At 40.7% G+C, this 27,334-nt stretch overlaps 1 long non-coding RNA gene across 1 annotated transcript in view; it reads right to left on the bottom strand.

Moving 5' to 3' along the window:
• Window positions 1-259: 259 nt before the first annotated feature.
• The window catches only part of LOC139327245 (uncharacterized), a 203,349-nt gene continuing 176,274 nt past the window's right edge, over window positions 260-27,334 (bottom strand). Inside the window, exon 3 of the long non-coding RNA XR_011601659.1 lies at window positions 260-400. This is a non-coding gene — a long non-coding RNA (uncharacterized lncRNA). The remainder of the gene's footprint in view (window positions 401-27,334) is intronic.

The following is a 27,334-nucleotide window of genomic DNA, read 5'->3' as shown; positions in this document are numbered from 1 at the left end:
TAAGGAAACATTTCCCTAATTATAACTGGTTAGTTCTTTTTATTTTTTTTTTATTTATTAATTTTCTATTGTTTACATTTGTTAGTGCTTAATAAACATCGTGTTGTCTGGGTATTAAATTCACTTAACAATACAGATTGCATTCCTAATCTCCACCCCTTTTTTCCAACCACTGGAAAAATAAATTCCATGTTTGATAATATTCTGTGTCTTCTTTCTGTTTAATTTTCAGTGTAAGTCTAGAGAGATAACTGGTTCAGTTCTTAATTAAAAATAAAAAATACGAAATGTAAATAAATAATTACTGCACTGGTGCCCTTCATTTTCCATCTTCCTCAGTTTGCTTGGGCATGTTGTTGAAGAAGGATGTCTTAGGTTGTATTCTTGTATGTAGCAACATCTACATGAAAAGCAGAAGGAAAGAAGGGGCTGAAGACATCTCAGTGGAATAGTGATTCTCTCTGGGGTTCTGATGTGGAGTAGTGATTATCTTGCCTTGCAGGAGCATTTGCTCTTTGCCTCTAGTTTACTCGTAAATGTGTAAAGCTAATCAATATTGCAAGAACAGCATAAAGTCTTAGTATTCTTTTGGTTCCAAGGAGTCTATCCTAATAAGCACTAGCCCGTTTCTCACCCTTGTAGAAGTGGAGGGTACATCACACTCTCTTTCATCTCACCATCTTTGCTTTCAGACGTTTGCTCCATCCAGTCACAACTAATGAGGGCAGGAGCAACTGCCAAAGGAATATGTGTTTGCTGTTGCAGTGGTACTGCTGGCACTCAGGTCAGGGATAGCAATTTCTTGGGGAATACAGGTGATGTCACAGATTGAAAATGTAACAAATAAAGAGGCTGGTGCTACCAGAAGACAGAGTGTAGCATTGGAACAGTAGCAACTGGGGCCAGATCAGTGGTAGGTTGCCCCTGGTTCGGACCGGTTCACAAGAACCGTAGTAAAACTGGCAGGAGGCCCTGCCCACCACCCCGGATGTCATTATCGGCGTTTGCGCCATTCCATTGTGAACTGATAGTAAAGGTAAGTAGAACCCACCCCTGGGCCAGATCACTCATTATAAAACTATTAAGATCATTAAAGGAGTAATGAGAGTCTGGAAACTTCTAATATTATGTCTTATAGGTGCCCACTGAAGACTTCTTCTTGGCATTCCTTGGAAATGAATGCCATGTCTCCCATGCTGGGGTTGGGGCAACCTATAGCAGGAGCACTTAGATTTATATCCTGCTTCACAGTCCTTTACACCCTCTCTAAGTGGTTTACAGGGTCAGCCTATTGCCCCCAACAATCTGGGTCAGATTGGAAGGTTGAGTCAATCTTGAGTCAGTGAGGATTGAACTGCTGGTAGTCGGCAGAATTAGCCTGCTATACTACAGGTAATCCTCAGGTTACGACACTATTGAGCCAAATTGATGTTTCTGAGTGAAACATTCGTTAAGCGAGTTTGCCCCATTTTACGACTTTCCATGCCACAGTTGTTAAGAGAATCATTGCATTTGTTAAGTTAGTAGCATGGCTGTTAATTGAATATGGATTCCACATCGACTTTGCTTGTCAGAAGGTCTCAAAAGGGGAATCACTTGACCCCGGGACACTGCAACCAACATAAATATGAACCCGTTGCCAAGGATCTGAACTTTGATCATGCGACCATGGAGGTGCTGCAAGGGTCGTAAGTGTGAAAAATGGTCATAAGTCACAAAGTTGCCATTGTAACTTTAAACAGTCACTAAATGAACAAGTCAAGGACTACTTGTACATTCCAACCACTGTGCCGCCATGACTCTAGGATCCTAAAGCACTCTTAGAAAATAATTAGGATAGATGGCTGTAGCCCAGCGTTTTGTTCAAGGAATAAAGAAACTATGGTGGTGGAGAGAAATTAGCTAGGCAGAACTTTACTTTGAAGGAAAAATGTGATTTGGAACGTGGAAGAGCATCCATCAGCAACATTTTAAAGCAGCTGCATCTTTCCTGCCTTTGCACATTTGTCTTCCATAAGTACCAAGCAATCCCAAGGAAAATACATACTTGGGTCAAGGTATTGCTGACAAGGCAGTGAGCTTACCTATCCATTCAAATGTCATTTTCTCCTTTGGTTGTGAAGCTATGCACTGCCCGGAGAACATTCATGAGGAATAGCAGGGAACAGCTTGCCCAAATTTATTTTGGACTTAATGGATGAAAATGGTTGTGCTGACCGTAGTTGCCATTGCATGGCAGACATTTCTAGAGAAAACTCATGATGGGCTGCTAAATATCAAATATGCTCACTGGCCCAAAAAACATTGTCTACCCTTGTCCCAGAAAAAATTAAACCATTGATCTGCACAGATTTGGATGGGTTGGCTACCTAGGAAATCTAAAGCTATATTTCTCCTTTTCTTTTTAATGTTTTCCATAGCAGCATGAGTTCTTCCTAAAATTTCCTGGTGGAAACCTCCTCAGATGCTTGTAAAAAAACCAAAAACAAACAAACAAAAATATTGGTCAGTTCTTTACTAAGTAATGAAAGGGGAAATCACCTGATTGTCTGGAAGAGAAGTGTAAAGCAAATCTAGAAATAAAAATAAAAGAAAGAATTTAACTTTACCCTTCAAGATCCTTTCTTCCCTTGTGCTTTTTCAAATATTAGGAGCCATGGAATTGGCAAAATCCACCCCTTTTAAATTTACTACAAGTAGTACAATCTTGTTTGTTTTACACTCTTGTGTAAATCCTTCTTTCACGTTAAACACATACAGGCAGAGGTGGTATTCAGCAGGTTCTGACCAGTTCTGGAGAACTGATAGTGGAAATTTTGAGTAGTTCAGCGAACCGGTAAATACCACCTCTGACTGGCCCCGCCCCCATCTATTCTCTGCCTCCCGAGTCCCAGATGATTGAGAGGAAATGGGGATTTTGCAGTAACCTTCCCCTGGAGTGGGGAGGAAATGGGGATTTTACAGTAACCTTCCCCTGGAGTGGGGAAGGAATGGAGATTTTACAGTATCCTTCCCCTTCCATGCCCACCAAGCCACACCCACAAAGCCATGCCCACAGAACTGGTAGTAAAAATTTTTGAATCCCACCACTGCATACAGGGATCAGTCATTGAATTCCTAGTGTTTGTTGCTACTGTGGATTTACATTTTACTTAGGCTTTACACTAAATTTTACATGAATGTGAAACTTAGTATACAGAAGTCAAGAGTAAGAAGCAAGGCTGTACAAACAGAAAAAATCATTTGTCCAACCCATTGGATCACATAGAAATCTCCCTAAATAAAAGAGTAGATCTTAGGCAGGATTATTTGGAGAATTTGATTATGTTTAGTAGGACTTTGTGAAACATTTTCAGCCATTATTTATCGAATTTAAAATATTTACTCCGAACAGTAGCATGTATCTAGGAAGCTAAATATAGTAAACTTCATATTGAAGATGGGAGGGAGTAAAATCACAGCTAAAGCTAACACATTCTATCTACACCAGTCTGTGCAGCATCTGTGGATTAAAATGTGCTGAAAGTAGAACATTTTGTCTCTTCATGTCTCAGGCATTCAAGTACAAGTACATCCAGGCTTTAGCTGAGAATCTGCTAAAAAAAAATATATTCCTTTGCTAATTCTCTAGCCTAATCTCAATGCGGCATGCATTTTTAATGTAAGTGGGGGGAATATTAGGTTCTCTCCTAACAGAAGGATTGGGAGAATTTTAAGCAGAAACTTAAATTGACACCTGACTACCCGAGATACTATTTTGAAGAAAGAGCAGAAATTATTCCCAGGTAGGTGCTTCTTTAGGATTAAAGAGTAAATAATATGTATGCGATACACGGTGCCTTCTAGGCAGCCAGAAAGTCAAATACCGCATGAATATGTAAACTTTTTTGAACTGCTTGGCTTAATCCTCTAAGGGTGAAGTCACCTTTCAAGAGAAGCTGGAGAGGCAGAATAGAGGTGCTGCTTTACTGCCGTCGTATAATAATGATGGTCTGTTATCACCTTGAATAAGGGAAATTGAACTCATAAATAAATATGTGGGGCGGATTGCACAGAGATGGTGAATCATCTCCATTTTCCTAATATTTTTTTCGATGGGCCTTGACTTCAGATTACAAACCCCAATTTGCCAGTTGACTGAATTTAAATGCATCCTGAAAAGCTAAAGGAGCATTTGACCCAAGTGACTGTAAAGTTGAAAGCAAGATCTTTTGAGGGAGGACTTTTGGTTTTCTGTGTTTGAATTCATTGGGACCATGGCTTTCTGAACTATTACACCCGTTGATTTCAACTAAAGACATTTTAAATGCAATATTTTGTGGTTTTCATTGCTATCTAATCCAGATAGAAGCCATATTAAGCAGTGGTTACAAAAAAATACAGTGTATACATACATACCTTGATCAAATTGAATTATTCAGATTTTACTTGTGTTAGCAACAATTAGCAATAGCAATAGCATTTAGACTTATATACTGCTTCACAGTGCTTTACAGCCTTCTCTAAGCAGTTTACAGAGTCAGTCTTTTCCCCCCCCCCAACAATCTGGGTGCTCATTTTACTGACCTCAGAAGGATGGAAGGCTGAGTCAGCCTTGAGCCTGGTGAGATTTGAACTGCCAAATTGCAGTCAGCCGGCAGTCAGCAGAAGTAGCCTGCAGTACTGCACTCTAACCACTCAGCCCTATTGCCATTGGAATAATGGAATATAAAGGGAAGAAAAACTCACACATACATATGACACATTTATCTTTTTCTTGATGGAGTTTTATGTTTCTTTCCACTTACCATGTAGTAGGACTAAATATGCCTTAACCCTCTGAATTCAGAAATTTTGTATTCCATCAGAGAAAATCTGAAAATAACATAAGCACTAATCTACACCTAGCTAAAACCCAAATGAAATTACATGTTCTGCAAAAAAAAAAAAAAACAGTAGATCTTCTCTCCTTCACCAATCAAACACTTATTTGATCCCAGTGGTACCAGTGAGGCTATGCCATTTTTAAATTTCACCCTAGCTCCTGCTCAGCTGAAGACCAGCAATAAGTGTCTGATCCCCCAAATGCTGGGATTGCCTCTTGACAACTTTGTGGATTCAAACAGCCTGCTCCCAAGCCAAACAAACATGATCGACAGCCAGATAATACAAGAAGTAATGGGTGGGCTTTCCCATTCCCTCCCAATATCCCATTTCATTTCCAGGTACAAAAGGCTCCATATACTTCATGGAAGATTGTTCCCTGATAATAACTTTATTGGATGAGAAGAAAAGTCATTGTTCAAGCTTTCTGCTGCAAATTGAATTTAGGATATTGGCTACTCTTTCTCTCTGGTAACGCTATACTTCTAACTAGGGCATACAAAACCTTTGCCAGACCTATCCTTGAATACTGCTTACCTGCCTGGAACCCACACTGTATTTCGGACATTAATGAATTAAAGAGGGTCCAGAGGTATTTTACAAGAAGAGTACTCAACTTCTCTGCTCACAATAAAATTCCTTATACCACCAGGCTTGACATTTTAGGCCTGGATAGCCTTGAACTACGCCATCTATGTTCCGACCTAATCTTAGTACATAAGATTATCTACCATAACGTCCTACCTGTTAATGACTACTTTAACTTCAAACTTCAATAACACAAGGACTATCAATAGATGCAAACTAAATGTAATCTGCTCTTATCTTGATTGCAGAAAATACGACTTCAGCAATAGAGTAGTAAATGTCTGGAACACTCTACCTGATCCTGTTGTTAGTTTCTCTAACCCCCATACCTTTTACTTTAAACTGTCTACTGTGGACCTTTCATGTTTCTTAAGAGGTCCCTAAGGGGGTGTGCATAAGCGCACTAGTGTGCCTACCATCCCTGTCCTACTGTCCCCATTTATATGTACTCATTTTATGTGTTTATGGCTATGTTTTGCTTATTTATATCCATTTATTTGTGCCATTTTTCATGTGTCCATGTCTGTCTATACTGATACTTGTTTCCTTGTACCTGTTGACAAATTAAATAAATTAATAAATATGGTGACATCTCCAGTGTTCTGCTGAACTGTATTTATTAATATGCAGTATTTATACAATGTATGAATATGCATGCCCAGCCACACACCTGTTTTCGTAGCATATTGAGTAAGGTTCTTTTCAGGCTTTCAATGCAGCCAAACATTAAAATTTTGTTATGTTGAATTGTTCCTTGCCTCTCTTGGGATGATCTTTCATTGCCTAGAAAACCACTTAAGAATACTCTCTTGCTTGGAATGCCCATTGATCCATTCAATATTTTAAGTATTCTAGTTTCAGTACCTAGTTAAATAAGTCCCTACAGTACTTATTTAAAGCAATGAATTATGTTTTGGGGCAACCACAGTACACTAACTGTGCCAAACTGCATAAAATCAAAAGCCTTGAATGACACTTACCTATTGTCTGTAACCCTTATTCAAGTTGTTTATATTATATTTATATTTGGGCTATATTTGAATTAATAATGTGCAGAGGTTGACACTGACATTTTCAATTGACATTGAAAATTCTCAGGTTTTTTCTTCTGCAAAAGAAGCTTTTATTTTTCTAGATTCTTCCTAGAGTGCTTGAAAATGTTTTTCAGTTTTTGTCTTGGTGGTACTTTGAGTTTCCTTTATTGTTAGAGGTGAGGGATGGTGCTGCTATTACTGATGATGTTTTTGTTACACATTATATTCATCACTCTAAACCTTCAAAGCGGAGCAAATTTTAATCCTTGTCTGAGTATGTTACAATTTTATTTGCAAATCAAAATCCCAAAATTACTGTGACAACAGCCAGATTTTTAACCAAGGTTATACAAACAAGGTTTTAGGAACACATCAATAGGTTGGAGTCTTAAGTGAATTTGTAATGTTTATTAAATATTTTACTTGTTCAACTGCTTTATCTAATGCCAGATTTTAGATTGCATTTTTGACCTTTTGGCTGTAAACAAATTAATATTACTTCTTATCTGAATGCCTGAACAGATAATCTTTTATTGTAAACTTTCATTCCTTCTGGTTCCCTCTAGTGTTCAAATTTCAAAGTTCCATCCTATCATTTATTTTAAAGAAAATTCAAAACAAAAGCATTTTCTCGCATGAAGGATTCTTATAATTAACTTCAAAATCTTACTTCTAATCCATCTAGACTCTTATTCCATTTGTAACATTTCACAATCAATATTATAATTACCCTTTTGCTGTTTATTCCAAAAACAAAATGTCCTTAAGCCTATATTTAAAACTTATTTCACAAAAGTTTGAAGGAGACTCACACAGTGCTGTAAAAACACCCTTACTGTTCTGAAATCTCCTAATAGTTAGAAAGCAGTTAACAAACAATTCCCAAATGTGATTAGAAAAAACAGTATAGTATATGAACCCTGTATGCATAAAGACTATTCTAAGCAAACTTATAGGAGTTATATCTAACATTGGTCTTTTTTATCTTGAGAGATACATCAGTAATATGAAAGAAAGGGAGAAAGACTCTGGAATATGACTGTCTGTGTGTTTGTGTGTGTGTGAAACTTACAAACTGCCATTCCTATGTAATAACATTGAACATGACTGTCACTATGAAGACATATTATCTCATTTAGACAATTAGTGTGAGCAGCATGTTTCTTTACTTATTCCATTCAATTATAGGGTGCTCTCTTTGTCATTACTAGAGTATCTTAATGTGACTTGTAATTAGTGTAATTACAATCCAATGTTAATTATATTTGCCACTTAAGCATAATTTTATATAGTAATGGTCTCTCTCTGTTCAATAACCTTATTATGTTGTTTATTCAAACAGGAATTAAATCTTCTTTCATGCATCAAATATGGAAATTAGAAGAGGGGGAAATGTCTGCCATTGTTCCAGTTTATGATGAGGGAACCTTTGTCACAGATTTGATTTCATTCCTGCTATTAGTGACTATGAAACTGAATTTGTACGAGCAGTGAAGTTTAGCAGAGGTGATAAATTAGATAAAGAGGAAAATTAATATGAATGCAGGTACAGTATGCAGAAGGGAAAGTTTGAAAGTGCCTACTGACTTCCACATATCTTATCAAATCTCTAGAAGTGACCTACTCACATGTAAACATATGAAGTGGCTTTCCCCAATCCCATGTCCTACTGAGGTATTGGGACTACAGTATAGGACAGGGGTGTCAAACCTGTGTCATCATGGTGGCGTCACGTGACATATCACGACTTTTTTTCCCTTTCGCTAAACTGGGCATGGGCGTGGCCAGCGCATGACACATCCAGCCCATGGGCCATGAGTTTGACAGCCCTGGCATAGGAGAAGAAGTGGCAGAACTTTATAAAGAAAGCACATTTTTTGAGGCAAGCTATTGTTTTTCTTATGAATGAAATTGCTATAAGCCTCAAAACTCTTTGATGCCTGTAAACATTGAATATTTGTTTCAAGCAAATGCTGTTGAAAAATCCTGTATTTTGCATGTACTGGAGAATGACTCAAGCAAATCCCTCAACCTACCACCTACCACCTGTTTATGTAATGATTTTCTTTTGATTTCCTTTTCTCACTTAATGCCCTATAAATAAGAATAGAGCTCTTACCTAAACAATGGATTTTTAAAAAAATCTTACATCCATATCAGCTACTGTATGCCATCTGGTTGTACATACCTCTGCCTATTCTGCATCTGTTGAAAGCTCTGTTTGCTAATACAAAGTGGTCCAAGATTGGCAGATTACAGTGTGCAGGAAATTAAAGCATCCCAACTTTAAGTCTCAGTCGTCTAATACAATTTGAGATCCACTGTAATCACCTAAAAATCTAAAGCTAATAAAGTTTTATTGCTTAATATAGAGTCCTATTTGGTAAAAATCTTCTTGCTAACTGTTGCCTAGATCTGATGTCAAAAGGAAGAAAAGAGCCTTGGTACTACAGTGGTTTAAAGCACCCTGTTATTAACACAGCTGCCTGCAATTTACTGCTGGTTCGAATCTCTCCAAGGCTCAAGGTTGACTCAGCCTTCCATCCTTTCTAAGGTAGGTTAAATGAGGACCCAGTTTGTGGGGGCAATAAGCTGACTTTGTATAAAATATACAAAAGTATGAAGGCTATTGCTGAGCACATTGTAAGCCGCCCTAAGTCTCCGGAGAAGGGCGGCATATAAATCAAATTTAAAAAAAAAAAAAAAAGAAGCATTGTATTTTAGTCAACCTTTAGTCAGTTTTGGGCTGTAGGAACTAAAAGGTATTACTGTAAATGGGCACATCAGTAACCATCGTAGGCTTTAGCTAAGTATCTTTTGATCCTCACAATCAGCTCTAGGTGGATCTTGGCAGGATTCTACACTCAAGTTTCTAGCACTTTCTGGATGATAGACCTCTTTGAAAGTCTGGGGAAATCTATAGACCCATTCTCAGAAATGTATACTTAAATACAAATAACACAGAGATCGTATTACGAAGGAAAGCAGTGATGTTCAATTACAGTTATCAAAATAATAAAAAGTAACATAGATGTAATATCGTAATACATGTGGGGGAGGGTTGTCAATTTGTTAAATAAATAAGTAATACGCTTTTTAGGCATAATAATTTTAGATATTGAAAGTTATTCAAGTCAGCAAATACGTTTGGACTCTAGAGGCCATAAATTACTTTGTTGCCCACATATGTTATTGAATGGGAAGCTAAATTTTAATGAGAGATTAGTGAAATTATATTTTTTTTTCAATCTAATTTTACAAGGTTCCTGAAATCTATCTTTGAAACCCCCTAAGAGGTTTGTGGGTCCCAGATTAAGAATCTGTGTTCCAGGCAGACAGTAAAAATGGCCCTGTTGAAGGCATGGGAATTGTTCTAATTCTAAAGAAATGTTTTTTCCCAGTAACTGAAATTCTAACAACAGAAGGCTTCTATCACAAAACAGTGTGATTCCCTTTTGTTCAACCAGCCCATGTGTTTCTTCCCCAAATCTTCTAGGCAAAATTTGGAGATTTTCCAGAGCACATTTGAAGAGGAAGGGAAACGGCTACCAGGAGGAGAAAAGGAAGATAGCATTCAGTTGTAGAAACCACTGCCTGAACTTGACCTCACTCATTCTCCCAACCCTCTCAACAGTTGTATAGCTTCAGTGACATTGGAGAAGAAAACCCATTGTTGTTGTTCAGGTTCAACGCTAGCTTGGTGCATCAGTGCAATCATAATAGAATGATTTGCAACCCATTGTGGCAATATGCCAAAGGGCTAACCAAGCAGATATAACTGCCAGGATGGTAAATTAGGCCACATCATGGTCTTCTTTTTCTAGAGACTACGATAGTCTATGAATTGGACAATATAGGTTTGATGCTCCCCAAACAAAAGGAAGGGTAACTGGAGAAAATCCTAGCACACTTTTGCCCTATTACAGCAGGAACTTGAGTAATAGCACAGATCCCCCTCCCATAAAGCTCAAGCAATCCTGGATACCCTTTGTGCAGCCTGCAGAGTTCTGATTGTTAGAAATCATCTGGATCTTAGCAACAGATTGCAACTACCTTGATTTGGTTTGCACAAAAGGGAGCAGAAAAGTGTTAATCGAATGGATGGATGGATGGATGGATGGATGGATGGATGGATGGAAGGAAGGAAGGAAGGAAGGAAGGAAGGAAGGAAGGAAGGAACCTATGAGCATTCTGCTTCACCTACTATTGCTTGAACTGTCCTTGTAGCAGGACCCTACAAAAATATGGTCTACTCCAATTCAGGATGTAAAGGTGTTGGCCACGAAGAATAATTAACAATTTCTGCCATAATGATCAATGCAGCATAGGCTTAATTATATTGTTTTATCTGTCTGTTGTATTTCACACTCCCATTGTATTTTTATATTCTTTTTTATGGAGTATATTTTAACCATTGTTATATTGTGATGCCCAAATAAATTTAGGCAAACACAGATACAGAATACCTAAAATAAAATGAATTACAAGAGACTACTCGCTCCAACCAGAGAAGCTCATTAAAAGGCTTATATTAGTTTGTTAAGAATGAGCAAAAACAAATGATAAATGAAGTAAATTGCCATCCTGTACATATGCAAGTTACATAAATGCAAAATAAATATAGCACATTAGTTATAGGAACAGACATATACATTTATTTCTCTTGTGTCATTTAAATCCTATTTATTTGGTTAAATATACTTTAATTTTGTTTCTTGAGTGAATGGGGGCCTCATTCATATGCACTATGGATGCTTTGCCTCTTAAACCACCTCTTGCCATTATGTTTTGCCATTTTTCCAGGACAAGTGCTGCTAAGTGAAACTTTAAGCAGTCAGCGACAATAGGGCATAATGATTTTGATTCTATTAAATGGAGTTTCTCAAAGGATCTGGGACTTTGAAATAGTGACTTTAAAAAAGGGATGCTGCTAGGTTAAAGAGCACACAACAGCTTTATACATAAATGATGTGGAAAACCAAGGTACATTCAAAGCATTGACCTCGCTTTGTACACAGAACAATGCTTCTTCATTTCTGTGTACCCACACATATAAAGAGCACAAATGTAGAACAGCCTTGTTTGATGAACTAGCAACCTATACCTTGTAAAAGCTTTTAGTCTATCTTAATGTTATGTGTCATGTGTTTGATTCTTAAGTACCATATATTTTTTACTTTACTTTTCAGAATAGAATATGCAACCTGCTTAGAGTCAGTTATGAGTGGAGCAGCATGGAAGGGAGGGAGGGAGGGAGGGAGGAAGGGTTTGCAAAGCAAATGGAAAGTCTTCCCATTAGATTAATGAAGTGCTTGAGTTCACTCTACCATTTGTAGAGCAAGTCCAATTAAGAACTTCCAGAAGAACAACCAGTCTATATGGGTATTAAAGAGTTGGACTTGGTGAGGGACTTCCGGTGGCACCGCAGGCGTCGAAAATGCTCCTTTTGCGAGCACCAGCCCCACGATCTCGTAAAGCCGCTAGAACAGCGCAAATTGGCTGTTTAGCGGCTGGAAAACTTTCTCCCTGAGAAAAGGGGAGGAAGAGAGCAGACAGACATAGGTAGAGCTCCCCAAGGAGCCCCAGGAACAATTCTGGGGCTCGAAGGGTGAGAGCTCCCTGGAAGCCCGACAGAGCTCCGAATCCAGGACGTTTCTGCTTTAAGCAGAAGAAGACGCTGCAACCACCCCTGCAAACAACGCTTGGAATAAACATCATTCGGAAGCAGGCTGAGCAAACTCAGGAGAGATCAGATTTGCAAGTACTGAACTTTAACTCCAAATGTGTATTACTTCCTTCGTTGCACTAGTCCAGGCGGGAGGTGACGAGTGCCTGAGTGACCATGCGTAGGGAGTCCCGATCTAGAAAGGGGCACAACTGGCATATCAGGCGAACCTGATAAAAAGCCCCCCTGGCCACGGCCGTCAAATGGTCTTCTAAAGACAGCCGTGCATCCAGGAGGACGCCCAAGTTGCGAGCCCTTTCCGTGGGGGCGAGGGATTTGCCCCCAATAGCCAGTGATGGCACCAGCTGGCTATCGGGACCCCAGAAGCCACAGCCACTCGGTCTTGGAAGGGTTGAGTCGGAGCCTGTTTCTCCCCATCCAGGCCCACACGGCCTCCAGGCACTGGGACATCACTTCAAGGGCATTGTTGGGGTGGCCTGGGGTGGAGATGTACAGCTGGGTATCGTCAGCATACTGATGGAACTCCACCCCGAAGCCACGGATGATCTCACCCAGCGGCTTTACATAAATGTTGAACAGAAAGGGCAAGAGAACCGACCCTTGTGGCACCCCACAAGCAAGGTGCCTCGGGGTCGACCGCTGCCCCCTTGTCAACACAGATTGTGACCGGTCAGAGAGGTAGGAGGAGAACCACCGCAGAATGGTGCCCCCCACCCCCAGCCCCTCCAACCGGTGCAACATGATACCATGGTCGATGGTATCAAAAGCTGCTGAGAGATCTAACAGGACCAGGATAGAGGAGCAACCCCTATCCTGAGCCCTCCAGAGATCATCCACCAACGTGACCAATGCCATTTTCATGCTGTGCCCAGGCCGGAAGCCAGACTGGAGCGGGTCTAGATAGACAGCTTCATCCAGGTACCGGGGAAGCTGCTGCGCCACCACACTCTCAACAACCTTCACAACGAAGCGAAGGTTGGAGACTGGACGATAGTTAGCCAAAACATCCGGATCCAGAGAGGGCTTCTTGAGGAGCGGGCTCACCACCGTTTCTTTCAAAGCAGCCGGCAGGACCCCCTCACTCAGAGAAGCATTAACAATCCTCTGGAGCCAGCCTCGTGTAACCTCCCGGGAAGCCAGTACCAACCAGGAGGGACACGGGTCCAATAAACATATGGTCACATTCAGCCATCCCAGGATCCTGTCCATGTCCTCGGGAGCCACAGGATTGAACTCCTCCCAGAAAACACTCTCAAGACCTGCCAGTCAGAGGCCAGCCCTTCCCGAATCTGAGCGATTTTGTCATACAGATACTGCACAGCTCAACCCTGCAAGGGGTCATCCCGCGCTTCCAGATGGAGGAGGGAGCGGGTCACCCTAAACAGGGCGGCTGGGTGATTATCTGATGACACGATAAGAGCGGCAAAATAGCTAGATTTCACCACTTTTATCGCCACTAGGTAGGTCTTAATGTGAGACCTCACCCGTGTTTGATCGGATTCGGAGCGGCTGGTCCTCCAACTATCTCCAGGCATCTTTTCCGGCGCTACATCTCTCTCAGCTCCTCAGAGAACCAAGGAGCTAGGTGAGTTCGGTGCTGGGTCAGAGGCCGCAAAGGCACAACCCGGTCCAAGGCCCCGAAGGCCGCACTATCCCAGGCGGCCACCAGGTCTTCAGCCGAGTCATGAGCCAGAGTCTCAGGGAATGGCCCAAGCTCCATCTGGAACCTATCAGGATCCATCAGGCGCCTGGGGCGGAACCACCTGGTCGGTCCTGCCTCCCTGCGGTGGGGTGCAGCGGTTAGAAAGTCCAGTCGAAGGAGCGAGTGGTCAGACCATGACAACGGTTCGATGGCTATATCCCCTGTATCAAGGCCACTCAACCACTGACCAGAGACAAAAACTAAGTCCAGAGTGTGTCCACCTGTGTGAGTGGGGTCATGAATTAACTGAGTAAGGTCCATGGCCATCATGGAAGCCATGAACTCTCGAGCCATCTCAGACATTTCACCAATAGATGGCAGGTTGAAATCCCCCATGACAGCAAGTCAGGGGGTATCAACCGCCACCTCGGCTATGACGTTGAGCAGCTCGGGCAAGACTGTTGCCTCGTGGCAGGGAGCCAGGTACGTGATCAACAAGCCCATCTGTACTCCACGACCACACTTCACAAAAAGGGACTCACATCCGGCTATCTGTGGAACAGTGGTCTCCCTTGGATCCAGACCTTCCTTTATAATAATTGCCACCCCCCCCACCCCTGCCCTGAGCCCTCGGCTGATGAAATGCACGGAAGCCTGGTGGGCATATATCCATGAGGGGAACTCCCCCCTCCTGGCCCAACCAGGGCTCCGTAATGCCCACTAGGTCCGCTTCCCCCTCCTGAATAAGATCGTGAATGAGGGGGGCTTTATTAACAACGGACCTGGCATTGCATAACATCAGCCGAAGGCTCTGGCCCTGAGAAACTGGACAGCCTGGGGAACGAGAAAAGCCTTGGGGACCGGAGTGCGCAATCACTCTAAGATAGCGAGTGCGCATTCCCTGAACATGATGTGGTCCCCGGCTTCCGCCATATCTGCCCCTCCCACTCACTATACTGATGGAACAGCCCTCTCCAAGTTGAACTCCAACCCCCTCCCCGACCTCCGGTTCTGCATCCCTAGTGTCGCAGCCCTCCACTGAGGCTGGTCTTGAATATGGTGGATTTTCCCCCAAACCCACCCTAATCCCCCCCCGAACCCCTTAAAATTTTTGTTAAAAACCCACTAAAAAACCCACTTAAAAAACCCCTCAAACTCTTCTTTGCAGCATGCCATCTCTCAGGGCTCCAAAGCTCGTCATCAAGATAGGCCCTCAATAACGAAGAGGGCCAAACCTGCAAGAGGGGGGAATCTCGCAGAGCACGGAGTTCGTTCACTGAGTACATCTGGACATCAAGGGGGGATAATGACCCATGGCCAATAACCAGGGGACAATTTGATGTTATCACAGTCAGAAGGAGTGAAATGCCGGACTTCAATAGAGCTCCAATGGAACACATGGGACCTCATTGCCCTCTCACGGCAATGGCGGGAGCAAAATGCTGTTTCGATCTGGTAGGGGGTGACCCAGCCCCCCTCTCACAGCGGCTGGTCAACCACAATCGTCCAAAAAGCCGGAATTGAGACAGCAGTTGTAGACCTACTCCACCAAGACTTGTATCCCCAGATGTAATCCTCCATTCAATAGAGGGAAAGAAAGAAGAATGATAAAATTCAAAGTATAGATGTAGATAGATATTTACAGAAAGAGAATATTCCTATAATTACAAGAGAGCAAAGGGAGGGTTTAAATCAACCAATAACTTCTGAAGAGATCATGCTTGCAATTAAGCAGTTGAAAGTGGGTAAAGCCCTGGGGACAGATGGTTTGACAGCTGCTTATTATAAACACTTACAGCTAGAAATGGTGGGACCACTTAAAGATTTATTTACCAACATACAATCTGGAGGAGATGTACCCCCATCCTGCTTTTATTTCTTTGATTCCAAAGGAGGAGCAAGATCACACTCAGCCAAAAAATTATAGGCCTATATCACTTTTAAATACAGATTATAAGTTTTTTGCTAAAATACTAGCAAATAGGTTAATGATAGTCATGCAACAAATGATTCATAATGATCAAACTGGTTTCATAAATGGTAGACAAATGAAGAGTAATGTAAGGCAAGTGGTTAACCTATTGGAGTATTTGGGGAAGAACAACCAAATCCCTGTGGCGCTAATTTTTCTCGATGCAGAGAAAGCATTTGATCGATTGAATTGGCATTTCTTATTGAAAATAATAGAAAAGATGCAGTTTGGAGAATATTTTACACAATCTATTAAGGCAATATACCAGAAACAAACAGTGCAAATAATAATTAATGGTAGTTCAACAGATATTTTTAATATAGAAAAAGGAACAAGACAAGGATGTCCTTTGTCTCCATTATTGTTTATCTTGACTTTGGAATTTTTGTTGAATAAAATACGTGGGTCGGACAAAATAAATGGAATTAAAATTAGACAGTATGATTACAGAGTACGAGCATTTGCAGATGATTTGGTTGTTACTTTAACCCAACCATTACAGTCGGTTGTAGGTTTAATGGATATAATTAAGCAATATGGGCAAGTATCAGGATTTAAAATAAATGCAGGGAAAACGAAGATAATAACTAAAAAAATGACTACAAATGAAAAAGATGAATTAGAAAGATTAACAGGATTTGAAATAGTTAAAAAAGTTAAATATTTGGAGGTTTATATTATGACATCAAATGCGAAACTATTCACGCATAACTATGATCCGTTGTGGCAAAAAATACAGAGAGAGATGGAAATTTGGAAAAAATTACAGTTATCCTTGTTAGGAAGAATAGCAGCAGTAAAAATGAATGTTTTGCCTAAGTTTTTGTTTCTTTTTCAAATGATACCAATACTTAAAAAAGATGAAAATCTGAAGATATGGCAGAAGGGTATTAATAATTTTGTCTGGGCAGGGAAGAGACCGAGAATAAAACAAAATATACCTGAAAGGATATACGTGAAAGAGGAGGTCTCAAAATGCCCAATTTAAGACTATATTATGAGGCAGCTGCCCTATCAGCAATGAGTGATTGGATGAACTCAACAGAAGAAAGAATATTGAATATTGAGGGATATGATTTGGTTTATGGGTGGCATGCTTATTTACTATATGATAAGAAAGTGGATAAGACTTTTAAAAGTCATATATTAAGGAATTCTTTATTGCGTGTCTGGAAAAAGTATAAGTATAAATTAAACGAGAAGTTACCAATGTGGGCAGTACCCAGACATGCAATAGAGAATATAAGTGTATAAGTTTCCTTGGGTATTTGTGTGTGTGAGTGTGTGTGTGTATGAGCATGCATGTGTGCTTGTGTGTGTGTGTGTGTGTGTGTGTGTGTGTGTAGTAAAGTAAATACTGACTCCTAATGACTGCCTGAAAAGATCCCTGCAGTTTTCTTGAGAAGATTTTGAAGAAGTATTTTGTCTTTGCCTTCTTCCTGTATTTGTAGAGCTAAGAAAGAATGGCTGGTTCAAAGTTACTAGCTGGGTTTGTGACTAAGGTGGACTAGAACTCATGGTTTCTGGGTTTCTAGCCTGATGCCTCTAACCACTACCAAACTGGTTCTCATCCATTTCCAATGCATGATTCTCTCTCTCTCTGTCTCTCTTTCTGTCTCTCTGTCTCTCTTTCTCTCTCCCTCTCCCTTTTTAGTGAGAGATTTTAGACATGTGGCCTCTCTAGATTTTTTTTCCATGTTTTTCTTCTGGTGGGATTTTTTTAGAGCCTTGGTACAACATTTAATGGAATTTTTCATCCTTCCCAACCACTTTTCTCCTTCAGGATTTCAAGCTTTTGGATTCAGCCCATCTAACTTAAGAGTCCATCAAAATTTACTCTTCTGAAGCCCTGTACACAGGTTTGACTCTTCTCAGTGTCTTCTCTGAATATATCAGTGAAGATGGGTAAAATCACTTTCCCCAGAATGCCAGTTACCCTTTACTTCTTTAACCATGTCTATTGGTGTGATTAATTGTAATCAAGATATCTGCCAACTGTGGCTCTTGATTCTTTTTTCCATGAATCCGTATGATACGATGATTATTTTTTTCCATCCTAAGAAGCCATTTTGGGGTATATTTCTGGAGGAGGTTTGCTTGTTTGTTTGTTTTAAATTACAGTTAAGAGAAAATGTCAAAGAAGCCAGCATTTTAATCAAAAACTTTATGGAAGCAGCACAATGTCTATGCCTGCGCATCTGGAATTTAAACAACTTGCCTTGGCATTCTAACTTGAAAGCAGCTCTCAGCAGTACGTGTGGGAGGTTTATGCATTCCAATTTCTTCAATCATGTAATACTTATTATTAACAGAGCTGACATGACACAGTAAGAATTTATTCTGCATGCTGTAAAGTGTTACATTACACTCTCAGCATGTCCCCCCTCCTCCCCCCACCCTCTGCTGAAGTCCTAATTAAGGATGGAAAGATGTTCCAGAAAGAAGCATTTGAGCACAAAACATTGAATGATAGTCTGTCCTGAATCAAACTGCAGACAACAGGGTCTGAAAAGATGGGCATGGGGCCGACATGTGTAAAGGACAAAGGAGGAAGGGCTTTGGGGAAATACACGAAGTTTATAATCCAGACATCAAAAAAATCTTCATGATGTCTTGATGGAACCATGATGGTTCCACTTGGAACTATTGGTAGCAGAACCTATATTTCAAAAGTCTTCTGGTTATTTCCTAAAATTCTATTTTTCAAAGCAATAATTCTCTAAGTTAGCTATTTTTGGAGACGCATGGACTCCATCCCTGTTTTATATATATAATATAATCCATCCCCAAATAATAATGAATCAAAGCCCTTTACTTTGATTGAAATCTATTGAAAGCCCTTCACTTAAATTATTGAAAGCTCTTTTGGAATCTCAGCTATAAATATGATTGATTTAAGAATTACTGTAATTATGTGTCTGCTGTCTACAAACTCCTGTTTTCCAATCCCTAATCAGACAGGTTCAGTCTTCAAACAACACATTTCGAAGTTTCCATGCCAAAAATAGCACCCAGAGAAGGAGACGGGGAGTATTCTGACAAGAAAATAAATGAATGTTTACAACCAAGACCATCTCAACCTCATATTGGAGGATAAGCCTCCAAGGTCAGTAGATATTCACTGAACTACTGGGACAGAACAAATGACAAGACTGCTTCTGAAGTGGCTGGATTAAAGCCAAAGGAACATAGGTTATTTTATGCGTATCCAAGTTAGTAGGCTCCAAAACACAAGAGACCCAACACAACAAACTAAGTCCCTAGGCAATACAGACAAGCACTCAAAGGCTAGTATTCCCTGCTCACTGCTCCACTCTTTTCTACTTCTACTCTCCTACTCCTTTTTCAACTACTGTTCTTTGTGAGCCCCACTTTTGCAGAACAATATCTTTTTCTATCTGCTTTAGGTTGCTTCAGGCTACTTTATTTCTACAGATGACCACACACCTCCTCCCCTCTCCCCCTCTCCCCCACACACCAACACCCCCAACTGCCTCTCTGCTCAGCTTTTATAGCCAACAGTGGCTGTGCTGGCTAGGAAGAGATTTTAAAGAACAGGACAACAGCAAGATAGGTGCTGGTCATTTTGTAGGCAGCCTGTCCTCTCACAGACATCCTGCTACTGATGTGTTCAGAAGAAAACAAGAAGTTCAGTAATGCAATGATATCTCTACCATTGGGAAGCTGAGTGTCAGAACCATGAGTCAAGGCAAACACGATGCTATCAGAAAAGAAATATCAAGGCTGGATATTGACATGCTGGAATCAGCAAAGTGACATGGACACAGTTGGTCACGACATACCAGAAGAGCTTTAGATCTTCTACTGCAGACAAGAAAATTGTACAGTAGCCTCGTCAATGCTTGAATACAACCCACACACCTCCACCCCAACAATGGAACATTTTCAGTTTGAGTCTAAGGTAAGCCAATTAATACACTGATCTATGTGGTTGCTAGGAGTCGAAAACTACTGGATGGCACATCAATCAATCAATCAATCAATGATCCAGAGGATACAGAAGAAGCAGAAGTTAAATAAATTTGTGGTGACTGACAACATCCTAATGATATAACCAAAAAAAAAAAAAAGCCTTCCTGTTAATTATAGGAGACTGAAATACTGAATCTGAAGGCAAAATAGCATCTGCAGTAAAAGGGAGCATTGGTCTAAATGTACAAAACAAAGTGGAAGATAGGCTACGATTTCAAATGCAAACTTTGCAGCAAAGACCTCCTTACAATAATCCCTATACATGATGTATTCTTCAAACAAAAAATGCAGATGCTGTATTCAGTCAGCAAAAAAGAAAAACCCAACAAATAGTACTGCATATTTACAGCTACAGATTATGAGCTCTTTCTTGCAGCAACAACAACCAAAAAAAAAAAAAATCATCAAACCACCAAGATATAATATCCCGTATAATTATATGGTGAAAATAAAGAATAGCTTTAATGGATTCAATTTGATGAACGGACTGAAAAATTTTGGACACACTTGTGACATCATTAATTGTGAAGCAAACAAAAATATTCTGAAATGCAAAAAAAGCAGAAGGCCATCTGCTGATATGTGGAAAATGTTTGAAGAAAGGCAGAAAGCAAAAAGCCACAGGAAGAGGGAAAATTACTCAGCTAAACACTGAGTTCCAGAAAAGAGTAAGAAGAAACATTTATTATAAATAAGTGATGCGAAGAAACCGAGCCTAATAATCGAGTGAGAATGACAAGAGATTTATGTAAGAAAATTACAGAAATCTGACGAATCTTTTATGAAAGATTTATGAAATGATTAAAAAGACAGAGAAGGCGAAGCTTTACTGAAGAAAGAAATTATAAAGCAGGGATGGCACAAATACACAGACTTCATTGTTTATTGGAAGCATTAGAATTAATCTAAAGGTTAGAAATTTTGGACGCATAAGGTGAAAGCAAGAGTCATTAGAGAGGACTCTTATGCTTGGGAAAATTGAAGCAGATTTAAAAAAGAGGCATGCTAATTATTATCACTAATGACACAAACCCACGCTTACAAAACTCCAAACTGGCAAACTATCCTGATGAAATAATGTCCATCAAGTCTGAACAACAACAACAACAAATCCTATGTAACATCCAGAGTCCCTGGTAAACTGAGAACATGCATATTATTGGATAATTGAAGAGCTGAGGTGGTGCAGTGATTAGAATGCAGTACTGCAGGCTACTTCTGCTGACTGCTGGCTGCCTACAATTTGGCAGTTCGATTCTCACCAGGCTCAAGGTTGACTCAGCCTTCCATCATTCTGAGGTGGGTAAAATGAAGACCCAGATTGTTGGGGGCAATAGGTTGACTCTGTAAACCACTTAGAGAGGGCTGTAAAGCACTGTGAAGTGGTATATAAGTCTAAGTGCTATTGCTATTGCTATAATGTTGTGATGTCTACAGAGAAGTGAACTGTACTGCAATCCTCTAGTGCAGAGGTGTCAAACTCAAGGCCCAGGGGCTGGATCTGGCCTGTGGGGTGCTTAGATCTGGCCAGTGGGTCCGCCCTAGAAAGAGCAAAGGACCGGCCCACACTGCCTCCGTGCAGCCCTCCTGAGTTCCGTTTTTGGCCACAACAGCCTCCTGAAGCCCTCTGCCAGCAAAAATGGAGCTCGGGCAGGTCGGGCGCACCCCCCCGAGCTCTGTTTTTGCTGACAGAGAGCTGCAGGAGGCTGTCATGGCTGAAAACAGAGCCTCAACAAGTGAAATTGAGCTGGCCATGCCCAATCCAGCCATGCCCACCTGGCCATCCCACCCCAGCCCCCCAAGGTCAAAAACAAGCCTGATGCGGCCCTCAATGAAATCAAGTTTGACGCTCCTGCTCTAGTGCTTTCAACCAGCTGCCTGAATCAATTTAGAGTGAACTTCAGCATCATCTGGAAGGCCACATGTTGCCTACCCCTAATTCTCAAACTCATTTTTTTGACTTGATGACTTGGCTGGCTGCTAGAATGTAAAAGAGGAGGCTATAAATCTGCCCTAGCCAGAGATAAGTAATCTCAAGTTCTTTCTTGAGAAAATAAGCAGCCTTGGTAAGAGTCATTCTGGAGTCTGTGCTCCTGGTTAAATAGGCCAGGCACACCTCAACAGCAGTAAACAATTAGGTGATGAATCCAGAGGAGGGGCAAGAGACAAGGTGAGGCAAAATCAATGGTCCAAGTCATGGCAAAGCAATATGTATCCAGGTAAGAGCTGTATTTTGTTCTTCATTGTGTGGAATTATAATTAAGCCATACTGAACCTCCACCCAGTGTAGAGCTATGATACATCCCACAGGAGCTGCAGTCTTCTCAACTTTCAGCTCTTTCATGTCTTTTTCAGATCTACAAAAGTCAGCTCTTTGCTCCTGAATCTTCTTTGGGCACCCCTGCCTAGAGCCAAGAGACTAAACTTCTGAGTTTAATAGAGTAGAGGCAAGAATTTGCTGGTTCTGTAAAAGCCACAAAGAGTCCTAGAAGCTCTAATAGTACTGGAATTTTACCAGTACCTTGAAAATTATTGGGAAACTTTAGGAAAATTTTAGAAATTATATTACTTCCAGTGCTAAAGCGATTGTCTATAAGTAAGGTGAACACATTTTCTTGAAAGAAAAAATAAAAGGACAAACCAGAAAAAAGGGGCCATTTCAGGAAGAGGTTCATATGGATAAGAAAATGTAATTGTTTAATATTACAACTTAGCTTTATAAAGGAAAAAATCAAAATCAAGAATTTTTTTTTTACAAAAGACATATTTTAATAAAAACATGTAAAAACATAACAGCTTATGTTATGCTTATAAAAGCAAGTATTAAAAAGAATGTTGGTAATCAGATTGTGCATTAAGGGGTAATATTTCTACAGTAAAAGTTAAATGACCAAAATAAAAGACAACAGTGAGGTTTTGAAAAATAAATAAACTTAAAGCTAGATCTAACTTTTTTCCTGGAATAAAGGACATAGGGTCACCATGCCTATAAGTAACCAGTCAAGCCTCAAGTCCATTAATGCTAAGGGACTAAACTGTTCTGGACCACAATAGCTCCAACTCTGTCACCTTTCATAAGGCCTTAAAGAACTGATTAAGTGCTCAGGGCTTAAGTGCGAAGGGTCCCATCTCTTGGCTGTGCTAGTGATGGTCGATTGTGGTATCTTTCTCAGCTGCTGTGTATTTTGATTTTTTTTTTTGTTAGTGATAATTGTTTTAAATTTATTTTAAGATTATTCACCATCCAGACCAGTGGTGGGTTGCCTCTAGTTCGCACTGGTTCTATAAAACTGGTAGTAAAACCGGTGGGAGGCTCCGCCCACTGACCCTGACATCATCAAAACGCTTCTGCACATTTGCGCGGCCCGTTGCGAACTGGTAGTAAAGGTAAGTAGAACCCACCCCTGATCCAGACTCTTTTGTTGAGATGGGCAGCCACACAAACTGAATGAATGCATCAATAAATATTTGAGGGAAATAACATCAACGGAAAGCAAAGTATTCATCAAAATGACAAAATGAACTCTGTAGTGTTGAACACCAGCTCCACACCTTTTGTACTGAAGTGAAATATAATCAATAAAGTTGCTGTTGGCTGTCAAACTGTAAATGCTTCTTACCTTTTTTTAGCGTTTTACTATATGTATATATAGCATGTATGATGTGTATATATCCATACATGTATGTATGATGGGTAGGTGGATGGGTGGGTGGGTGAGTGAATGGATGGATGGATGGATGGATGGATGGATGGATGGATGGATGGATGGATAATGGATGGATGGATGGATGGATCAATCGATGAATCCATTGATCGATGGATTGATGGAGATATATAGATGATAGATGGATGATAGATATATATAGATGATAAACAGATATATAGATGATAGATGATAGATGGATGATAAATAGATATATAGATGATAGATCACAGAATAATAGACAGATATTAAAAGTGGAAGAATTACTAGGTAATTGTGAGTTTCACAAGTATCTTATGTTCATATGTAATTGGAGTGGAGAAATTGGTGGTCTCAACTAAAGTTCCCAGCAGCTCTAATTAACATGAGCAATGGTTAGGGATTGTTGACAGTTATATTTTGGAAACATCTAGTGAGACACAGATTTTTCATCTCTGTTTCATAACAAAATGCTTTCCTTTATAGCTTCTTTAGTTTATTTAGGCAAGTGGCTGCCCATCTTAATCAAATAATTCTGAACACTTAACAAAGACAGAAGAACACAGTATAATAATCAATTAAGAACATAGTTGAGGCACCCTTAAAATTGCCTAAAAGCTTAAGACAAAACAAAAATATTAATATCAATGGGCCCAGTGCTGAGGAAAAAGCCAAATCTTCAAGGCCTTCCAAAAGGAAGGTAAGGTTGGCGTCCTCTAAATCTCAATAGGGCCTAGAGGGCTTTTGTTCAGGTTTATCTTGTATGCCAGTTGTGCCTGTTCCCTGACTGGGAGGCACTGGTCACCTCACAATGGAATTATTGCAGTGTGCCCATCATGGGGTTTCCTTAGAAACCTACATAGAAGCTACACCAGAGGTGGGTTTCAGCAGGTTCTGACCAGTTCTGGAGAACCGGTAGTGGAAATTTTGAGTAGTTCAGAGAACCGGTAGTAAAAATTCTGACTGGCCCCGTCCCCATCTATTCTCTGCCTCCCAAATCCCAGCTGATCAGGGGTAAATGGGGATTTTGCAGTAAGCTTCCCCTGGAGTGGGGTGGGAATGGAGATTTTACAGTATCCTTGCCATGCCCACCAAGCCATGCCCAAGCCATGCCATGCCCACCAAGCCACACCCACAGAACCGGTAGTAAAATGTTTTGAAACCCACCACTGAGCTACACCTGGTTCAAAATACAGCAAGCCTTTCAACATTCCCAGGTATCACCATTGCCATGCATCATGAGCACAATTCAAGATGAATATTATCTGTGGACCCACAAATGGCATGGGCATTATGGAGTCTTTTGAAACTATATCCAGTTTGGGGACTCAAAAGAGCCATCAACAACACAGGTCCTTAGATAATCAGGATGCATTTCTGTGTGCTTACCGTACAAATGCCCAGTGTACAGAAGTGCACCAGAACAGGGGTCTCCAACCTTGGCAACATTGCTGGCTGAGGAATTCTGGGAGCTGAAGTCCACAAGTCTTAAAGTTGCCAAGGTTGGAGACCCCTGCACCAGAACAAATACAGCTCTACATCTAAAGGTTTACTATTGTTTCCAGTCTGTTAGTATACTATACCTCACAGTATTACCAACAAGGTTTTCTTCTTCCAAATTCTGTTCTGCCTCCTGCTTCAATTCCTCTCTCCAGAAGTTCTCCTGCTTCCTTTTTAAGTCTATCTCTCTACTTCTTTCCTCCTGAACCCTTTCTTCTCATAAAGCAACTGCTTTCTGGATCTTTGCTTCACACACACACACACACACACACACACACACACACACACACACACATCACTCCCTCTGCATGCACACATTCTCTCGCTTCCCCTTCAACTGTTTCACAGTGAGCTTTTATAGGAAATGCTTCCATGCAGACACTGGGGAAAGGGCTTAATTAGGAAGGGTGAAAGCAGCTCAGGTGCCAACAATTGTCTGAATAGCCTGCTGTTTCACAATTGGGCCAGGATATGTGAGGGACCTCTTGTCGCCAATCGTTGCTACCTGCACTGCACTTAAGTGGATACACTTCAGGTACTCTCTATTTAACATTGTCCTCTTATGGAACCAAGGAAGCATGTCTTCTCTGTCGTGGTCAGTGGGTTCAGACCGATTTTAGAGAACTGGTAGTAAAACCGGAGGGAGGGTCCACCCACTGACCCCGACGTCATCAGAATGCTTCTGCACATGCACAGAAGCTTCTGCGCGTGCGTAGAAGAGCGTGGGTGCGGCCCCATTGCAAACCTGTAGTAAAGGTAAGTAGAACCCACCCCTGGTCGTGGTCCCCAGTTTCTGGAACAGCATCTCCCCCAGAGATGGATTTCCTCTCCTAGGGTTTTGCAAAGTTCCCAAAATGTAGTTTTGATCTCAGAGACTGGTATTGATGCATTAATATATCATTATATTTGGATGGAGTTTCTTTGTTTGATTTGGGTTGTTTATACAACTGTTTGAGTCTAAGATGCTTGTTTGGTTTGATATTTTATCTGCTGTTATGGATTTTCTAGTTTTGTATGCAGAGTCCACTGGATTTGGGCAGGTAATACATTTGAATAAATAAATGAATATATGTGTACATGAAGAAATGCCAAGAACCGAGTGACCGTATATAATGACAAGATAACATGTGGCAAGATAAATTGCCCTCTTACGCTTAATCTTAAACTCAATCTTAAGGATTTGTTTGTTTGTTTCTTCTGTGTATAAAACCAGGCTCATTATCATACCTGAAAAATGTCACACTTCATTAAAATATCCAGATGCTGGCACATCTGCTATATAGCTGAAAATATATGAAACGCAGGGTGGTTAAGCAATGGAAGGGAAGGTTGCTGGACATTCCCGGAGCTTTTTTGGCAAGGCATGGATTAAAGATATTGCATGTATCAAGGAACAGATCAGAGGTGGATTTCAGCAGGTTCTGACCAGTTCTGGAGAACCGGTAGTGGAAATTTTGAGTAGTTCGGAGAACCGGTAGTAAAAATTCTGACAGGCCCTGCCCCCCATCTATTATCTGCCTCCCAAATCCCAGCTGATTGGGAGGAAATGGGGATTTTGCAGTATCCTTCTCCCCGAGTGGGTTGGGAATGGAGATTTTACAGTATCCTTTCCCTGTCACGCCCACCAAGCCACGCCCACCAAGCCATGCCACGCCCACCAAGCCACACCCACAGAACCGGTAGTAAAAAAAAATTGAAAACCACCACTGGAACAGATGGAGGAATAATCCGCAGTTGGAGACGCATCAGGAGCAAGCAGGATTCCCCCCCCCAAAAAAAAAGAACTGCTGTGGATGGAGAAGGCTGCAGATTTTGAAGACCAGACCAGACCAGACATGGGTGAAGATAGCATGTCAAAGCTGCCAGAATCTCAGGAAATAATGATTTTTCTTTCTTCCTGTTCTCAGAAGTAAAAAATACCAAGAAAAGCTAAGTGAGTCATGGAGGGAGGGAGTGAAACAGGTAAGAGAATTTAAAAAGCTCCATTTCAAAGTGTCTGGGTATTGTTAAGCCAAGGCCATTTTAGAGTCTCTTCAGCCAAAGCCATTTATCTCTTGGAATATTCACAAATTACCACCTAAAAGCACCACTGTCATTTAGAAAAGAGGTTTGTATCTGGAAAGTTCCTGTCTCATTTCTCTACCCTCTAATGTCAGGTTAGAAAAGTTATTATGTGACTTTTCACCCACAGCTCTTTGAAATGAAATGGTAGTGGTGATACAGACAGAGATGCTATGTCTTTCCTCTTTTGAAGCACCCATGACCTTGCCACTTGAAATCCATCCATTGTCTCTCACTTACACATTCAGACTTGCAACATCTATTCATATATTCTGAGAATGGAAAGGTGTTTGTGGTTTCATGTATTCTTTA

The sequence above is a fragment of the Pituophis catenifer genome, unplaced genomic scaffold (genome assembly GCF_029215685.1).
Source record: "Pituophis catenifer annectens isolate HBS135680 unplaced genomic scaffold, rPitCat1.0.hap2 SCAF_1, whole genome shotgun sequence".
NCBI classification, from domain to species: Eukaryota; Metazoa; Chordata; class Lepidosauria; order Squamata; family Colubridae; genus Pituophis; species Pituophis catenifer.
This window is presented reverse-complemented; position numbering and strand designations above follow the sequence as displayed.